At 39.5% G+C, this 14,729-nt stretch overlaps 1 protein-coding gene across 2 annotated transcripts in view; it reads left to right on the forward strand.

The window, feature by feature from the left end:
* CSGALNACT1 (chondroitin sulfate N-acetylgalactosaminyltransferase 1) overlaps positions 1–14,729 on the forward strand; it is a 537,378-nt gene that overhangs the window by 167,398 nt on the left and 355,251 nt on the right. The window contains exon 1 of one of the 2 annotated variants that reach the window (XM_073598160.1): positions 11,633–11,702. The exons of the other annotated variant lie outside the window; for it this stretch is intronic. The gene's annotated coding sequence lies outside the window, so the exon portion shown is untranslated. Of the gene's footprint in view, positions 1–11,632; positions 11,703–14,729 lie in introns of those variants that run through there. 2 annotated transcript variants of the gene reach the window in all.

Raw genomic sequence — 14,729 nt, forward strand, 5'->3', positions numbered from 1 at the left:
CTTTTTTTTTTTTTTTTTAATTAAAAATATTAAAAATAGAAGTTTACAATCACTTTAATAGTTTTAATTTGCTTACTTCGGTGCTATTTTCCATTGTTATTAGTATCACTCATCTAGGGATCAATGAATTTTCCTGGGTTCAGTTTGCAGAGGTGAGTAAGGAGGCTTTAACAGTACCCAAACAGTTCCTTGTTTGGGTACTCTTTGTTTTGGGGTGACAATGCTCTCCCTCCTCTTCCGCAACCTCCTGCCTGTAAATCACCCAGTCACATGCTCTATCAAAGGAAAAATAAGCTTCTGTGCTGATGCACATTGTCCAGTAATATATATATATTTTTAAAAAAAGGCGTTTTAAAACATTTTCACCAAAACAGGGGTCACTAGTCCTGATGACACCCAGGGATTCCCTCACTTTGGGGTGACTTCCTCTCGCTTCCTGTTTTGGTTGCGGGTCAAGAGGTGAAGAGAAATCTCCTAAATGGAAAATACTGATAAGGGGTTATAACACTCCCTTACTCTATCCAAAATGGAAAAAAAAAATTTTGCCTTTAGTTCTTGTTTAACTCTGAAATTTTCTGGCACAGTAACAACCTTTCAAGATGTTGAAAGTTGACCAGTATCTGCCAAAAAGTTGATCAGCAGAATTGGATTGTTTCAAACAGTCATCTGGAAGCCTCACGTATTGACACAAAGGCCAGCTTATGATGTAAAGTCTCTGGTGGGGACTATTCAAGCATACCATTTTTCAGGAAAGAACATTTCTACATTTGAAGAACTCCTAATGATATACAGTATGTCCGTATAGGGATAAAGTGTGTAGAAGATAAAACCTGACACAAAGCTTATATATTTTCTGAAGTGTCCACACTGCATACAGGAAACATCATGAAAAGGCCTTTCTGGAATTTGACAGATTTTCATCTTATGTTTCTGGGTATCTTTATTTCACTGAGAAAATGTAAACAGCAGTATACTGAGAATCCTGCTAATCCAGCTAGCCCCCTGGGCTTGTGGAAGGTATGAATATATTATTATAAATGATTGTGCTTTGCTAACAATAGCTCATCAGTCTCTACTTTTGTTCTGGTTTATGGATGACGAACATACGGCTTTATTTCAAATACACCCTATGTCTTCATTGTATCTTTATATTGTTCATTCTTGTATTTTCCTCCATTTTATCTTTCTTTCAATAAAAATCATTGAACAAATAAATTAAATAAGTAAATAAATGATTGTGCTTTATATTACCCCACAGTTATGTAGAATAGGGACCAAAATACATTGCACAGATGATTACACATACTTAGACCTGTGGCTCCTTAGCACCTATTGTATGGCTCTTGGGGCTCCTGCAAACAGTGATCTTTTTTTTGCTTACTCATGTTATCGAAGGGAAAGTATCATTTTGATTATTGTCTAGTAGTTAAAGCCGGGCATAGATGGTTCGAATCTCAGCCAGTTCAGAAGGAAACCGCCGAGATTTGAATTATGTATGGGCAGGCTGATTGTACCCAAGTTGAGTGTGTGGTCAACTTGGGTACAACCAGCCTGATGGAATTTATATGCAATTGTTGCTAGTGGCTGTTATAGCTGCTAGAAGTACAGGGAGTCCCCGAGTTATGAACATCCGACTTGCAAACGACTCCTACTTAGGAACGGGACGGCAGGCACATTCAACGGAACCTTTTCGACGGTGGGCACATTCGACAGAACCCTTTCGATGGCGGGCACATTTGACGGACCCTTTTTTGACAGCGGGCACATTCGACGGACCCTTTTCAACGGCGGGCACATTCAATGGAACATCGGAAAACTACATATCTGTCGTTCTGCCCATGCTGTTCCGACTTACAAACATATTCAACTTAAGAGCAAACCTACAGTCCCTAGCCTGTTCGTAACTCGGGGACTGCCTGTAATCACTGTGTTCTCCCTGTGGGGACGGCTTCCCTTGCCCCCACGGAGAGAACACAATGGCTCCGCGGGAGGGATTCTCCTGTCAACACGTTCTGTGTTGATGGGGGAATCGAGACATATTCTTTCCTGCAACCCATGTACAGGAAAGAAAATTGCTTAGTCTTTGACTGGCCTTAAGTGGTTTCATTAATTTTGTTTACGCTATTTTACTTTTTTTTTTTTTTTTGTCTATCCCATATCTCTTTTTTTTTTGCTTATTAAATGTAGCTCATGTAAGAGCTCTACAGAGCACAAATGTGGAAGCATTGATTTGTAAAAGCGATGACCTCTTCCAGTTTCATGTGATGTGTCCCCAGTTTATGACTCTTCTACAGCTTGTCTCCAGCATGTTCTATACAATGTTTGCAGTCTCTGGCAACACTTTGACAGCCTTCTGTGACTAGAAGCATATATTTCTGCTCTCGGGAGTATAGGTGTTTGCATACAGCTGCCTGTACAAGTGAGTGACAGGCCACAGCTGTACGCTGGTAACTGCAAATCTGAGCCTTTATGGATGTTCTCCTTTGGACAGCGATCGTTGGTCACTTGAATAAACTTTTGTATAAAACAAGGTTCTACTTATTTTAATATGGTTCCAGACAAATATAGATTTCTGCAGTTCATAGATAAATGTGATTACACTGTGGGGTTTATTTACTAAGGCTAAAGAGTGTAAAATCAGTCACACTTCTGCAAAGAAACAATCAGCTTCCAGGTTTTATTGCCAAAGCTTAATTGAATAAGCTGAGGTTAGAAGCTGATTGGTTTCAATCCAGAAGTGTAACTGATTTTGCACTCTAGCTTTAATAAATGAACCCCCTATGTTTTTATATTTGCTGCATGAATAGACATGTGCACACTGAAATATTTTGTTTCGGAATTTCGTTTTCGTCCGAAAAATACATTTATTTAGTTACTCCCGAAATTCGTTTTTATTTATTTTGTTTCGTTAAAAAATGCATTTATCCGACGGAGCAGCTAAACTGTACGATGCAGCAATCGTACATTTCCGGTCGAATGTTCCGCCTACAAGCTATAGTAGAATTCTAATGTTGTATGACACTAGTAATAATTATGTTTATTAATTATTATTACTAGTCAACCAACATTAGAATTCTTTTATAGCCTATGAGCTGAGCATTTGACCATAAATGTCCACTCGCTGGGGCTGCTTCGTCGAATCTTCATGTCGAATCTTTTCTCTCTTTGTCGAATAATCTTGGACTAATAGAGTTAGGTTAGGCACATTCTACCTTTTTTGCTATTGTCTCTATAATGTTAAATCTTTTCTCTCTATGTTGAATCTTTTCTCTCTATGTAGAATAATCTTGGACTAATAGAGCTAAGGTTAGGCACATTCAACCACAGGCTCGATGGACACCGATCGCTATTGTCAGCCTCATGTCGAATCTCCTATCTATAGTGAACTGTTGTCACAACAAAAATGAAAATAAAGCATTTGTTTATGTCGGATCTTTCAGTTTTTGGATTCTGCACGTTCGTTATCGTTTGTTAAAACGATAACGAAAATACCCGAAATTCGGACGAAAACGAATGCACATGTCTAGAAATGAATGATTTATTGCTATTGAGAATGTCTTCACTGTAATTATTATACATGCAGTTTGTCTGTATGTACAGACCTGAATGTTTCACAAGAGAGAGGGCTTACAGAATTACAGCTAAGTTAGCTTAATTCTGTTGTGACAAAACCCCCCTTGCTTATATGAAAAATAGGTAAACTCTCAGTTTTCAGCTATGTTTTCCTCCAAAAACTGGTAACAATAACAGCCGCTTGGCACTAAAAAAAATGTCTTCCTTTTTTATCACTATAAGTAATCCATTCCGTAAAAAAACAGCATTAAACCGAAAAGCCAAAGATGTATTATATTGCAGCTTACCAATCATTAGAAGTGGTGGATGCATTAGGTTTGTTTGTTTTTTTAGGCTTTTTCCTCTGTTTTCACCTGGTGATCTGGCGAGTAACACACCTCCTGTATTAATGTGCCCCCACCCTGAATCAAAAAGCACAGGGGACACCTTTGGAAAGCAGTGTTGTCAGTCCGGGGTAAGGTGAGTGTTAGATGTATTAGCAGATTTAAATTTCTTAATAAGAAATAAGAATAAGAAAGAATAAGAAATCCTGTACCTATCCACTTAACTGAAAAATAGAGGAAAAAAATGTCAAATATCACCGAAAGTATAAAATAAATAATTCAAACTGGTGTGTATATATGAGTAACTTTGAAGTTCAGAGAGCCGCTATCCAGTAAAGTTTGAATATAAGACTCAAATAGTTAAATACAAAAGTGACCAGGTGCGCTTCTCAAACAGATAATCAGTGAAACCATACAGCAAAAGCTTTAGAATATATAACAATCTTCAATGTGATAAGCACATATACTCCCAAAGATGACAGTCCATTTAAATAAAGAAATCCCAGTGTCTACATGTGCAAAAACTCGGCAAAATAAATAGTGGCAAGGTGCTCGTGCAAAACCGTCCACATAACAACGCACGCCTCTTACCAAAGACTTTGGATCTCAAATTATAGAGGTCAATTTCACTTTTTATTTCCACTCATCCCTGTGGCTCTCGTAAGGGATAGGATCTCATCCACGGAGGGTTCAGCCTTGTAATCATCCAAACAAATGTCCATACTCAGCCCAGCGCATGGAAAAAATTCTGTTGATGTATGAAGAGACTGATGCAAATGCTGCGGCAACTGAAGAACAAACTGTGGCACATTACAGTGATCTCTGAAGAATCCCTCTGTTGCTTTGGACTGCATAACTTTGGTTTTCCATAATTGCTTAAGTTCCTTGAAAACCTGCTCATCAACACCCTCTTCAGCAAAATGTTCACTTACGCCTTCAATAACATCTTCGATAATAGACTTGTAGAGTTTTGGCACAGGATTGGGATTACCATTGGGATTGCACATCCAGACTCTGTTCTTTATTTAAATGGACTGTCATCTTTTGGAGTATATGTGTTTATCACATTGATGGACTTATTTGAAAATTATTATATATTCTAAAGCGTTTGTTGTATGGTTTTACTGATTATCTGTTTGAGAAGCAGATTAAAATGCAGTAACAAATTGAATCTGAACTCTGACACTTAGCAGTTACCGCAAACAGTTTTTTTTTCCATTTGAGATAAGGGTTTTACATAAATAAATAAAAGCTGATCACTGCAAGCACCCCTGCTAATTTTAAATGGTTCTTCTCATGTCTGTAACTGATACATTCTGTTGGAAAGTGTGTTGAAAAATTAAAAAAAAACAGACTTACTGGCTGGATCACCAGATGAAAATAGAAGAAAGCAAGCCTAAAAAGGAAGAATAATGCAGCCATAACATTTAAAGTGGATGTAAACCCTCACATATACCCAGTGAAGTGAACAGCCTCAAATTATACACAGAGGTGAAACAAATCCCTACATAAGTTTTACATGCACATCTGCCGTCTTCAGTTTGCTATATTCTTATAAAGTACACATCGTGTTAGAAATTTTCTCTTCCTGTTCAGCACTGGGTGTGGAGTCTTGGCATACACTGTGTGACAGCTGATTGGAGGAAAAGGCACACACCCTCACTCCACATAGGCAGAGGAAGGAAGGAATGTGCAGAACTGTGCTTTGAATAGACCCGCTCTCTGCTAACCTATTTAAAGGCAACCAACCCCAACACAAATTTCAGGCTGGTTTTATCTCAGGTGTCAGAGAACTTTTCAGAAGTTATCGTGCTGATAACAGAAGAACAGAGCAGCAGAAGGACACAGGACTCTTATCTCCCTCCTGCTTTGGAGGGAGATAAGAAAATACTGCAGATATATGTGCCTAGGTCACATTTCCTGAATCAGAGTTACATCCACTTTAAATGGTAGGAAAAAGACATGGTAAGCTGCAATGTAATAAATGATTGCTTTAGGGTTTATTACCACTTATTGTAATAAATGCTAGGTAATCGGGTGATCTCTGTTCAGCAGTAAACCCCAACTAGGACACATTGGGAGAGATTTACTAAAACTGGAGAGTGCAAAATCTGGTGCAGTTCTGCCTAGAAATCAATCGGCTCCAGTTTTTTTTGTCAAAGCTTAATTGAGCAAGCTGAAGTTAGAAGCTGATTGGCTACCATGCACAGCTGCACCAGATTTTGCTCTCTCCAGTTTTAGTAAATCAACCCCTGTAGTGCTAAGATGTGGATGGACCCAGGAGGGTTTCAGAGACTTCATGTTGATGAATCAGGGATGGGAAGAGTGCTTTTTTTTAGCCTACGTGCTAGTTTGACTCAAGGATGAAGTCACAGGGACTTTCCAGGGACACTATGGTGAAAATCTAAGAATGCGGGGGCGGATGTATACAAAAAAGGTGCTGCTTCTAATTAATGAGGTGAGACTTGAATTTCCAGGTTCTGTGTGCTGTTGTGCTAGATATGAATATATATGGACGGTTTCTAGGGTCACTGTGATGCCAAACATAAAATATACAAGAAAAAAAGGTGTGCACTAAAGTGTGTAGGGGTTTATTTTCGTTCACAAGCATGTTTTCTCTTGTACCTTTTTAATATTCAGAGAATGGACATCAAAAACAACTAACTAGTGCTAGCAGAAAAAAAAATAGGTGTGTTCCGTTTCCAATGTTCTCAAGAGCTCACTCTACCTTGATAACTGATTCCTTGCCAAAATTTACTAACCTATGATGTAAATCCACTTTATTTTGGCAACAAACCTTGCAAATCCTGTTATTGAGACTTATTGCCAAATGTGTAGAACTATAGCCATTTTATACAGATGGTTCCACAAATGCACTGATTCAGACAGGCCAAAAAACGTATTACAATGGAAAACATGACGGTATGCTTTTGTTGTCTAGTCACTGGCCAGCACATCCCAGGATGTCATATTCCTATTTACAGTATCTCACAAAAGTGAGTACACCCCTCACATTTTTGTAAGTATTTTATTATATCTTTTCATGTGACAACACTGAAGAAATAGTAAGTGTACCGCTTGTATAATAGTGTAAATTTGCTGTCTCCTTAAAATAATTCAACACACAGCCATTGATGTCTAAATAGCTGGCAACAAAAGTGAGTACACCCCTAAGTGAAAATGTCCAAATTGGGACCAATTAGCCATTTTCCCTCCCCATTGTCATGTGACTTGTTAGTGTTACAAGGTCTCAGGTGTGAATGGGGAGCAGTTGTGTTAAATTTGGTGTTATCGCTCTCACTGGAAGTTCAACATGGCACTTCATGGCAAAGAACACTCTGAGGACCTGAAAAAAAAATTGTTGCTCTACATAAAGATGGCCTAGGCTATAAGAAGATTGCCAAGACCCTGAAACTGAGCTGCAGCACGGTGGCCAAGACCCTACAGTGGTTTAACAGGACAGGTCTTGCCATGGTCAACCAAAAAAGATGAGTGCACATGCTCAGCGTCATATCCAAAGGTTGTCTTTCGGAAATAGATGTATGAGTGCTGCCAGCATTGCTGCAGAGGTTAACCACTTGCCGACCGCTGCACGCCGATGTACGTCCAAACGTTGACGGTGGATGTCGTTGTTATGGCAGCAGCTAGCCATAACCCCTGTGTCCCCGTTTTCATGCGGCGGCCAGCTTTCTGATAAAAGTGGTCCCTGCGGCGGATTTGCCGCGAGATCACTTTTATCGGTGGTGGGAGAGGGCCCTCCCGCCGTGATCTGGTGCCCTCCGCCGCTTACCGGAGCCATCGTACTCCGCGCTGTGCCTGGAGACGAGTGAGGCTAAGATGGCGCCCACTCTGGGCGGAAGCGACGTCAAAACGTCACTTCCGCCCATGCCTCTTAAAGGCATATTTTTTTCAATTACATTTTTTAAATGACTTTTTTTTATTGCATTTTAGTGTAAATATGAGATCTGAGGTCTTTTTGACCACAGATCTCATATTTAAGAGGTCCTGTCATGCTTTTTTGTATTACAAGGGATGTTTACATTCCTTGTAATAGGAATAAAAGTGACACAATTTTTTTTTTAAACAGTGTAAAAATAAATAAAATAATGTAAAATAAATAATAAAAATAAAAAATTTTTTTTTGAAAAAACCCCCGTCCCGACGAGCTCGCACGCAGAAGCGAACGCATACGCGAGTAGCGCCCGCATATGAAAACGGTGGTCAAACCACACATGTGAGGTATCGCCGTGACCAGTAGAGCGAGAGCAATAATTCTAGCTCTAGACCTCCTCTGTAACGCAAAACGTGCAACCTGTAGAATTTTTTAAACGTCGCCTATGGAGTTTTTTGAGGTTCCACGAGCGGGCACAATTTTGAAGCGTGACATGTTGGGTATCAATTTACTTGGCGTAACATTATATTTCACAATATAAAAAAAAATTGGGCTAACTTTACTGCTGTCTTATTTTTTTATTAAAAAAAGTGAATTTTTTCCAAAAAAAAAGTGCGCTTATAAGACCGCTGCGCAAATACAGTGCAAAAAAAAGTATTGCAACAACCGCCATTTTATTCTCTAGGGTGTTAGAAAAAAACATATATAATGTTTGGGGGTTCTAAGTAATTTTCTAGCAAAAAAACCTGTTTTAAACATGTAAACACCTAAAATCCAAAACGAGGCTGGTTCTTAAGTGGTTAAAGGTGTGGGGGGTCAACCTGTCAGTGCTCAGACCTTACACCGCACACTGCATCAAATTGGTCTGCATGGCTGTCATCCCAGAAGGAAGCCTCTTCTAAAGATGATGCACAAGAAAGCCCGCAAACAGTTTGCTGAGGACAAGCAGACTAAAGACATGGATTACTGGAACCATGTCCTGTGGTCTAATGAGACCAAGATACACTTACTTGGTTCAGATAGTGTCAAGCATGTGTGGTGGCAACCAGGTGAGGAGTGCAAAGACAAGTGTGTCTTGCTACGGTCAAGCATGGTGGTGGGTGTGTCATGGTCTGGGGCTGCATGAGTGCTGCCGGCACTGGGGAGGTACAGTTCATTGAGGGAACCATGAATGCCAACATGTACTGTGACATACTGAAGTAGTATTCCAACATGATAATGACCCCAAACACACCTCCCAGACTATCACTGCCTTGCTCAAGAAGCTGAGGGTAACGGAGATGGACTGGCCAAGCATGTCTCCAGACCTAAACCCTATTGAGCATCTGTGGGGCATCCTCAAACGGAAGGTGAAGGAGTGCAAGGTCTCTAACATCCACCAGCTCCTTGATGTCGTCATGGGGGAGTGGAATGGGACTCCAGTGGCAACCTGTGAAGCTCTGGTGAACTCCATGCCCAAGAGGGTTAAGGCAGTGCTGAAAATAATGGTGACTACACAAAATATTGACACTTTGGGCCCAATTTGGACATTTTCACTTAGGGGTGCACTCAATTTTGTTGCCAGCGGTTTAGACATTAATGGTTGTGTGTGTTGAATTATTTGGAGGGGACAGTAAATTTACACTGTTATACAAGCTGTACACTCACTACTGTACATTTTAGCAAAGTGTCATTTCTTCAGTGTTGTCACATGAAAAGATATAATTAAATATTTACAAAAATGTGAGGGGTGTACTCACTTCTGTGAGATACTGTATCTTATTTTTCTCTTGGATTAGTCTAGATGACTGGACATCAGCTAAATAGAAAAACATTAACTAATGACCAGCGTGCACTCAAAGCCACCATTAAAACAAAACCATTATTATAAGATAATCAATGTTTGTAATGTCAGGCATTAAAGCTAATTATTAAGCAACACAGAGTAACAATTTGAAAACAAAGCGATAGATGCTTGTAGCCTGCATATTTTTTGTTCTAGTCTCTTGGACTTTGCATAGTTTGCATTTTTATTTGTAGTTAAAAAGTAAGGTAATAAAAGTTGTAGCCCCAAATGGTACATTAAAGTAGATTCAAGTTGGGAGGAATTGGTTCATTGATGATTCTAGCTGTGACCAGCTTGCTAATTCAGTCAGTGAAACGAAGTGTCCTACTTCCAAAAGTGCAGTGAATGTCTGCACTTTTCTGACAAATCTGATATTGTATCAGCAAGTTAGTCCTATAATCAAAGTTAGAGATAAAAAATAAATGGTAAGATGGTGTGACACAATACAGCAGCAGTGGTATATGGGAATTGGAATTTGGCACATGCGGAGTTGGAGTTGTTCAGTTTATTTAAAAAAATACAGGTCATCTATCTTATTCCCAGATGCATGTAGACTTAAAAAAGAACTATGGCCAAAGATTTTTTTGGTCATATATCTCTTCTGGGTCACAGGAGTGCACTTACCTTTGCTTTCTTGGGACCCGGAGTCAGCTTAACTGCTTTAAGTCTGCCTTATAGCAGCTTTACTGCTACAGGGCAGCACCTGCGCGATGGATCACGTATACATACGCGATCTGACACTTCCCGGTAGGGAGCAGGCATGCACACCGCTATATTTACACACAGCAGAAGCCGATCTGTGGATGCAGGGTACTCAATGTCCTCCAGCACCCGCCAATCCTCAGGTAGAGACACAGAACTGTGACCTGCCTATGTAAACAAGGCAGATCACCGTTCTAACAGAAGGGAAGGGATGAAGTTTGTCTCTCTTTAAAGCAGGGAGAAAATTCTATATCTTCCCCTAGTAAAAGCATCTCACACAGTATAGTAAAACACCGTCTAGGCACACAGGTAACCCTTTGATCACCCCTCATGTTAACCCTTCCCAGCCAGTGTCATTAGTACAGTGCATATTTTTAGCATTGATCACTGTATTAGTGTCACTGGTCCCCAAAAAGTGTCAGAATGTCTGCTGCAATATCGCAGTCCCTCTGTAAGTCGCTGATTGCCACCATAATTAGCAAAAAAAATGTAATAAATAAAAATATCCCATAGTTTATAGTCGCTATAACTTTTGCGCAAACCAATCAATATACGCTTATTGGGATTTTTTGACCAATTTCTATTGTATTTTCGGCCGACAACTGTAATGATTAAACGAAAATCGTACCATCCAGTATCGCATGAGAAAAATTTTCATGTTTGTCAGATCAGATGATATCGAAAGAACTGTCGTGATTTGGCTCTCAAAAACTCTGTACTAATGATCCGATTATCGTACGATCGCTTCGAAAGCGGTAGTTTTTGTCAGATTTTCAGATCGTGTGTATGGGCCATTAGGATGGGCAAGACTGCACAGCGAAGCTCTCTGGGGCGGGACTGAAGGTATTTTGTTAGGTGGGTGTTACTAAGGGTTGAAGGTAGGAAGCTGTAAAGAACAACGTCACCAATATTGAAGGTCTTTTAAGCTGCAAGGTGCCCCCAAAAACCTAAAGCATGGGGAGCTCCAACTTCATCCCACTTCACTATTAGTCGTTGTGGGTTTTGTACACATTGTGGGGGGTCTGGCGAGATAGGTACAAGTTCTTTGGGCAGTTTGAACGCTAGTTAATACAGGATTTGCTTTAATTCTAGACTTTAGTGACAAGAACATCTAGCCATTTATTTGAAGGATGAAGCCTAAGAGTTTGCTATTGGCAAGAGCTTCACCTTTGCCGTAGTGTTCTTTGCTCCTGTATGACTAAATCCTGCCTAGAGAGAGGGGTGAGAATCACCTGTGTAGCTGTAAAGTTATTATCTTGCTATGCCTGGGACTCCTCCTTTTCCTGTTGCCATAGCAACATTACCGTATGACATCACCTTGACTCATGCACATAAAAGTGCATTAGGTGTAATTGTTCTGTTCACTTCTCAAGTGTCATCCAGCCGGGTAAGTTTCACAGAGCTGTCTTGTGGCTGAGTTGTGCATTTGGATGGATGACTTCTCGGTTAATCTGTAATGAGTTTCATGTGATTTTCTGCAAAGCAATTAATAGCAATTTACTGTAACTGCAGTTCAAGCAACAGTACATTGAAAAAGACAAAGATATAAAGGAGAACAATTCTGATAGTTGGGTAGAGGCATGGCCAGGTTCCCACAGTGCTGAACAGTTTCTAAGCACAATTAATGACAATGTAAGACAACCATGGATCTATCAGTAATGGGTGTGTTAAAGTCTTTCATCAGGATCTTCGTTGACATTTTACATGTAATTATAGTAATTTATCAATGACTTGTTTGTTAAAATCTCACTGCAGCGTTATGTTTGAGTTCTTTGCTGGTTGCTGTTTGCATTAGCAGAAGCAGAAATTTTGTTACACAGTGTAATGTTTAGACAATGCAGTCTACATATGTAACAAAAGTATGTGTCATGGCAGTCTCGTGGGGTATATCACATACATGTATTAACAGTTACGTTTTTTAAATTTGTCTTAGAGCCACAGATTTTGTTAAAACCATACATCTAAAGTTGGAATGATTGATTTGCCAGATTCATAAAGCACAATAGTTTCCCCCATCCATCTGCATGTTCTCCTAATTCTCTTACATTTGCCCAGCATCTGGATTCTCTATATTTCATTGAGACATTCAGGTTTCCATAACATTTAGTATATTCAGAATTTCGGTAGGTTTACATATGTGGGATCCGATTGCTTTGAAACATTTATGTTTTTTTAGCTTTGCTCAGTCTTGCTTATACATTTGTAGTGCCTAGACATGTGCACACTGAAATATTTTGTTTCGGAATTTCATTTTCGTCCGAAAAATACATTTATTTAGTTACTCCTCAAATTCGTTTTTATTTATTTTGTTTCATTAAAAAATGCATTTGTCCGAAAATCCAAAATAATTAAGGTTGAATCTGTCATTGAAGGCTTATGGTGTCTGTCGAATGTTCTAAGAAGATTCGACAGAGCAGCTAAACTGTACGACGCCGCAATCGTACATTTCCAGTCGAATGTTCCGCCTACAGGCTATAGTAGAATTCTAATGTTGTATGACACTAGTAATTATTATATTTATTATTTATTAATTATTATTACTAGTCAACCAACATTAGAATTCTTTTATAGCCTATGGGCTGAGCATTTGACCATAAATGTCCGCTCGCGGCGACTGCTTCGTCGAATCTTCATGTCAAATCTTTTCTCTCTATGTAGAATCTTTTCTCTCTATGTTGAATAATCTTGGACTAATAGAGTTAAGGTTAGGCACATTTGACCACAGGTTTGATGGGCACAGATCACTATTGTCAGCGTCATGTCGAATCTTCTATCCATATCGAACTGTTGACGCAGCGAAAACGAAAATAAAGCATTTGTTTATGTCGGCTCTTACGGTTTTCGGATTCTGCATGTTCATTATCGTTTGTTAAAACGATAACGAAAATACCCGAAATTCGGACGAAAGTACATTTGGACAAAAACGAATGCACATGTCTAGTAGTGCCCTCCTCTAGTTAGGTTGTAAATCTTAATTTCATTTTTGAAGCACAATAGAAAGGGAAGCGCAACCTAACACAATAAACCTTAATGCCGCATACACATGATCGGAATTTCCAACCACAAATGTTCGATGTGAGCTTGTTGTCGGAAGTTCCGACCGTGTGTAGGCTCCATCGGACATTTCGTGTCGGAATTTCCGTTTGAGATTTGAGAGCTGTTTCTCAAATTTTCCGAAAACAAAAACCATTGTCGTAACTTCCGAGCGTGTGCAGACAATTCCGACGCACAAAAGTCCACGCATGCTCGGAATCAAACAGAAGAGCTGCACTGGCTATTGAACTTCATTCTTCTCAGCTCGTCGTACGCGTTGTACGTCACCGCGTTCTTCAGAACTTCTAACAACATTTGTGTGACCGTGTATATGCAAGACAAGTTTCAGCCAACAACCGTCGGAAATAAATCCGCGGTTTGGTTGTCGGAACTTCTGATCGTCTGTACGCGGCATAAGGCTACTTTCACACTGAGATGCTTTACAGGAGCTATAGCACTAAAAGTAGCGCCTGTAAAGCGCCTCCCCTGTCAATCCAGTGTGAAAGGGGGCCCCAATTAGTGCTCCCCTTTTTAAACGTGTGAAAGAAATGCAAAACACCTCTGGCAGCAAAAGGGTCAATGAGCTATTCAATTAATTAATTATTCATTTTTCTATTATCTGGAGTGCTCCTTTAACAACAAATACATTATAAAGGAGTAATTTTGACATGAAAAAAGCTGGAATTCACCTTCAGTTTTTAAGGATTCTTAAGTTATCTTTTGTATGTACGTATAAATAATGAAAATAAGTTAGAGTCTGGTGTTCAAAAGCATTTTTACATATTTCAGTTCTACCCTATAATGTGCTAACATCTTTGTAGAGATGGCAACAAAATTCAGCCTTTGTATTCATGAAGTACCAGAGTGAGTAATGAAGACACTGACAGGTCTTTTTTTCAAATATGGAAATAGTAGGGATGAAAATAATGCCGAAAGGAACCAGACATAAGCGAGGCTTCCTGTCGTCAGAAGGATGCTTTGTTCTTTATTTTAAAGGAAATCTACATTTCGGTCTTCTAACCTAATCTGCTAAAAATACTCCCAATACTTACCTGACAGTAGCTTAAAGCTGCCCATAGATAATTTTTTTTTTCATTCAAGCAAGGTGGATGGAGAAATTCCCCCACTGGAACATTGAATGCTGACAGAGGGACCTGCTGATTGAAAGCATTTTTCCAGCATGTCCCTTTGACAGAAGTCACTAAACTTCTGTTGAATGGGGACAGCCACACACTAATCAAAATTAGGCTGGTCCCTGCTGAACCCACCAAATTTAATCAGAGTATGGCCAGCTTTAAGCTTCCTTTGGGAACTGGCACTGGGATAAATTCATATCAATCATAGCATGGGGTGTCATCTGTGTGCATCTTTGTCCCAAAAT

Source organism: Aquarana catesbeiana, linkage group LG01 (assembly GCF_042186555.1).
Source record: "Aquarana catesbeiana isolate 2022-GZ linkage group LG01, ASM4218655v1, whole genome shotgun sequence".
NCBI lineage: Eukaryota > Metazoa > Chordata > Amphibia > Anura > Ranidae > Aquarana > Aquarana catesbeiana.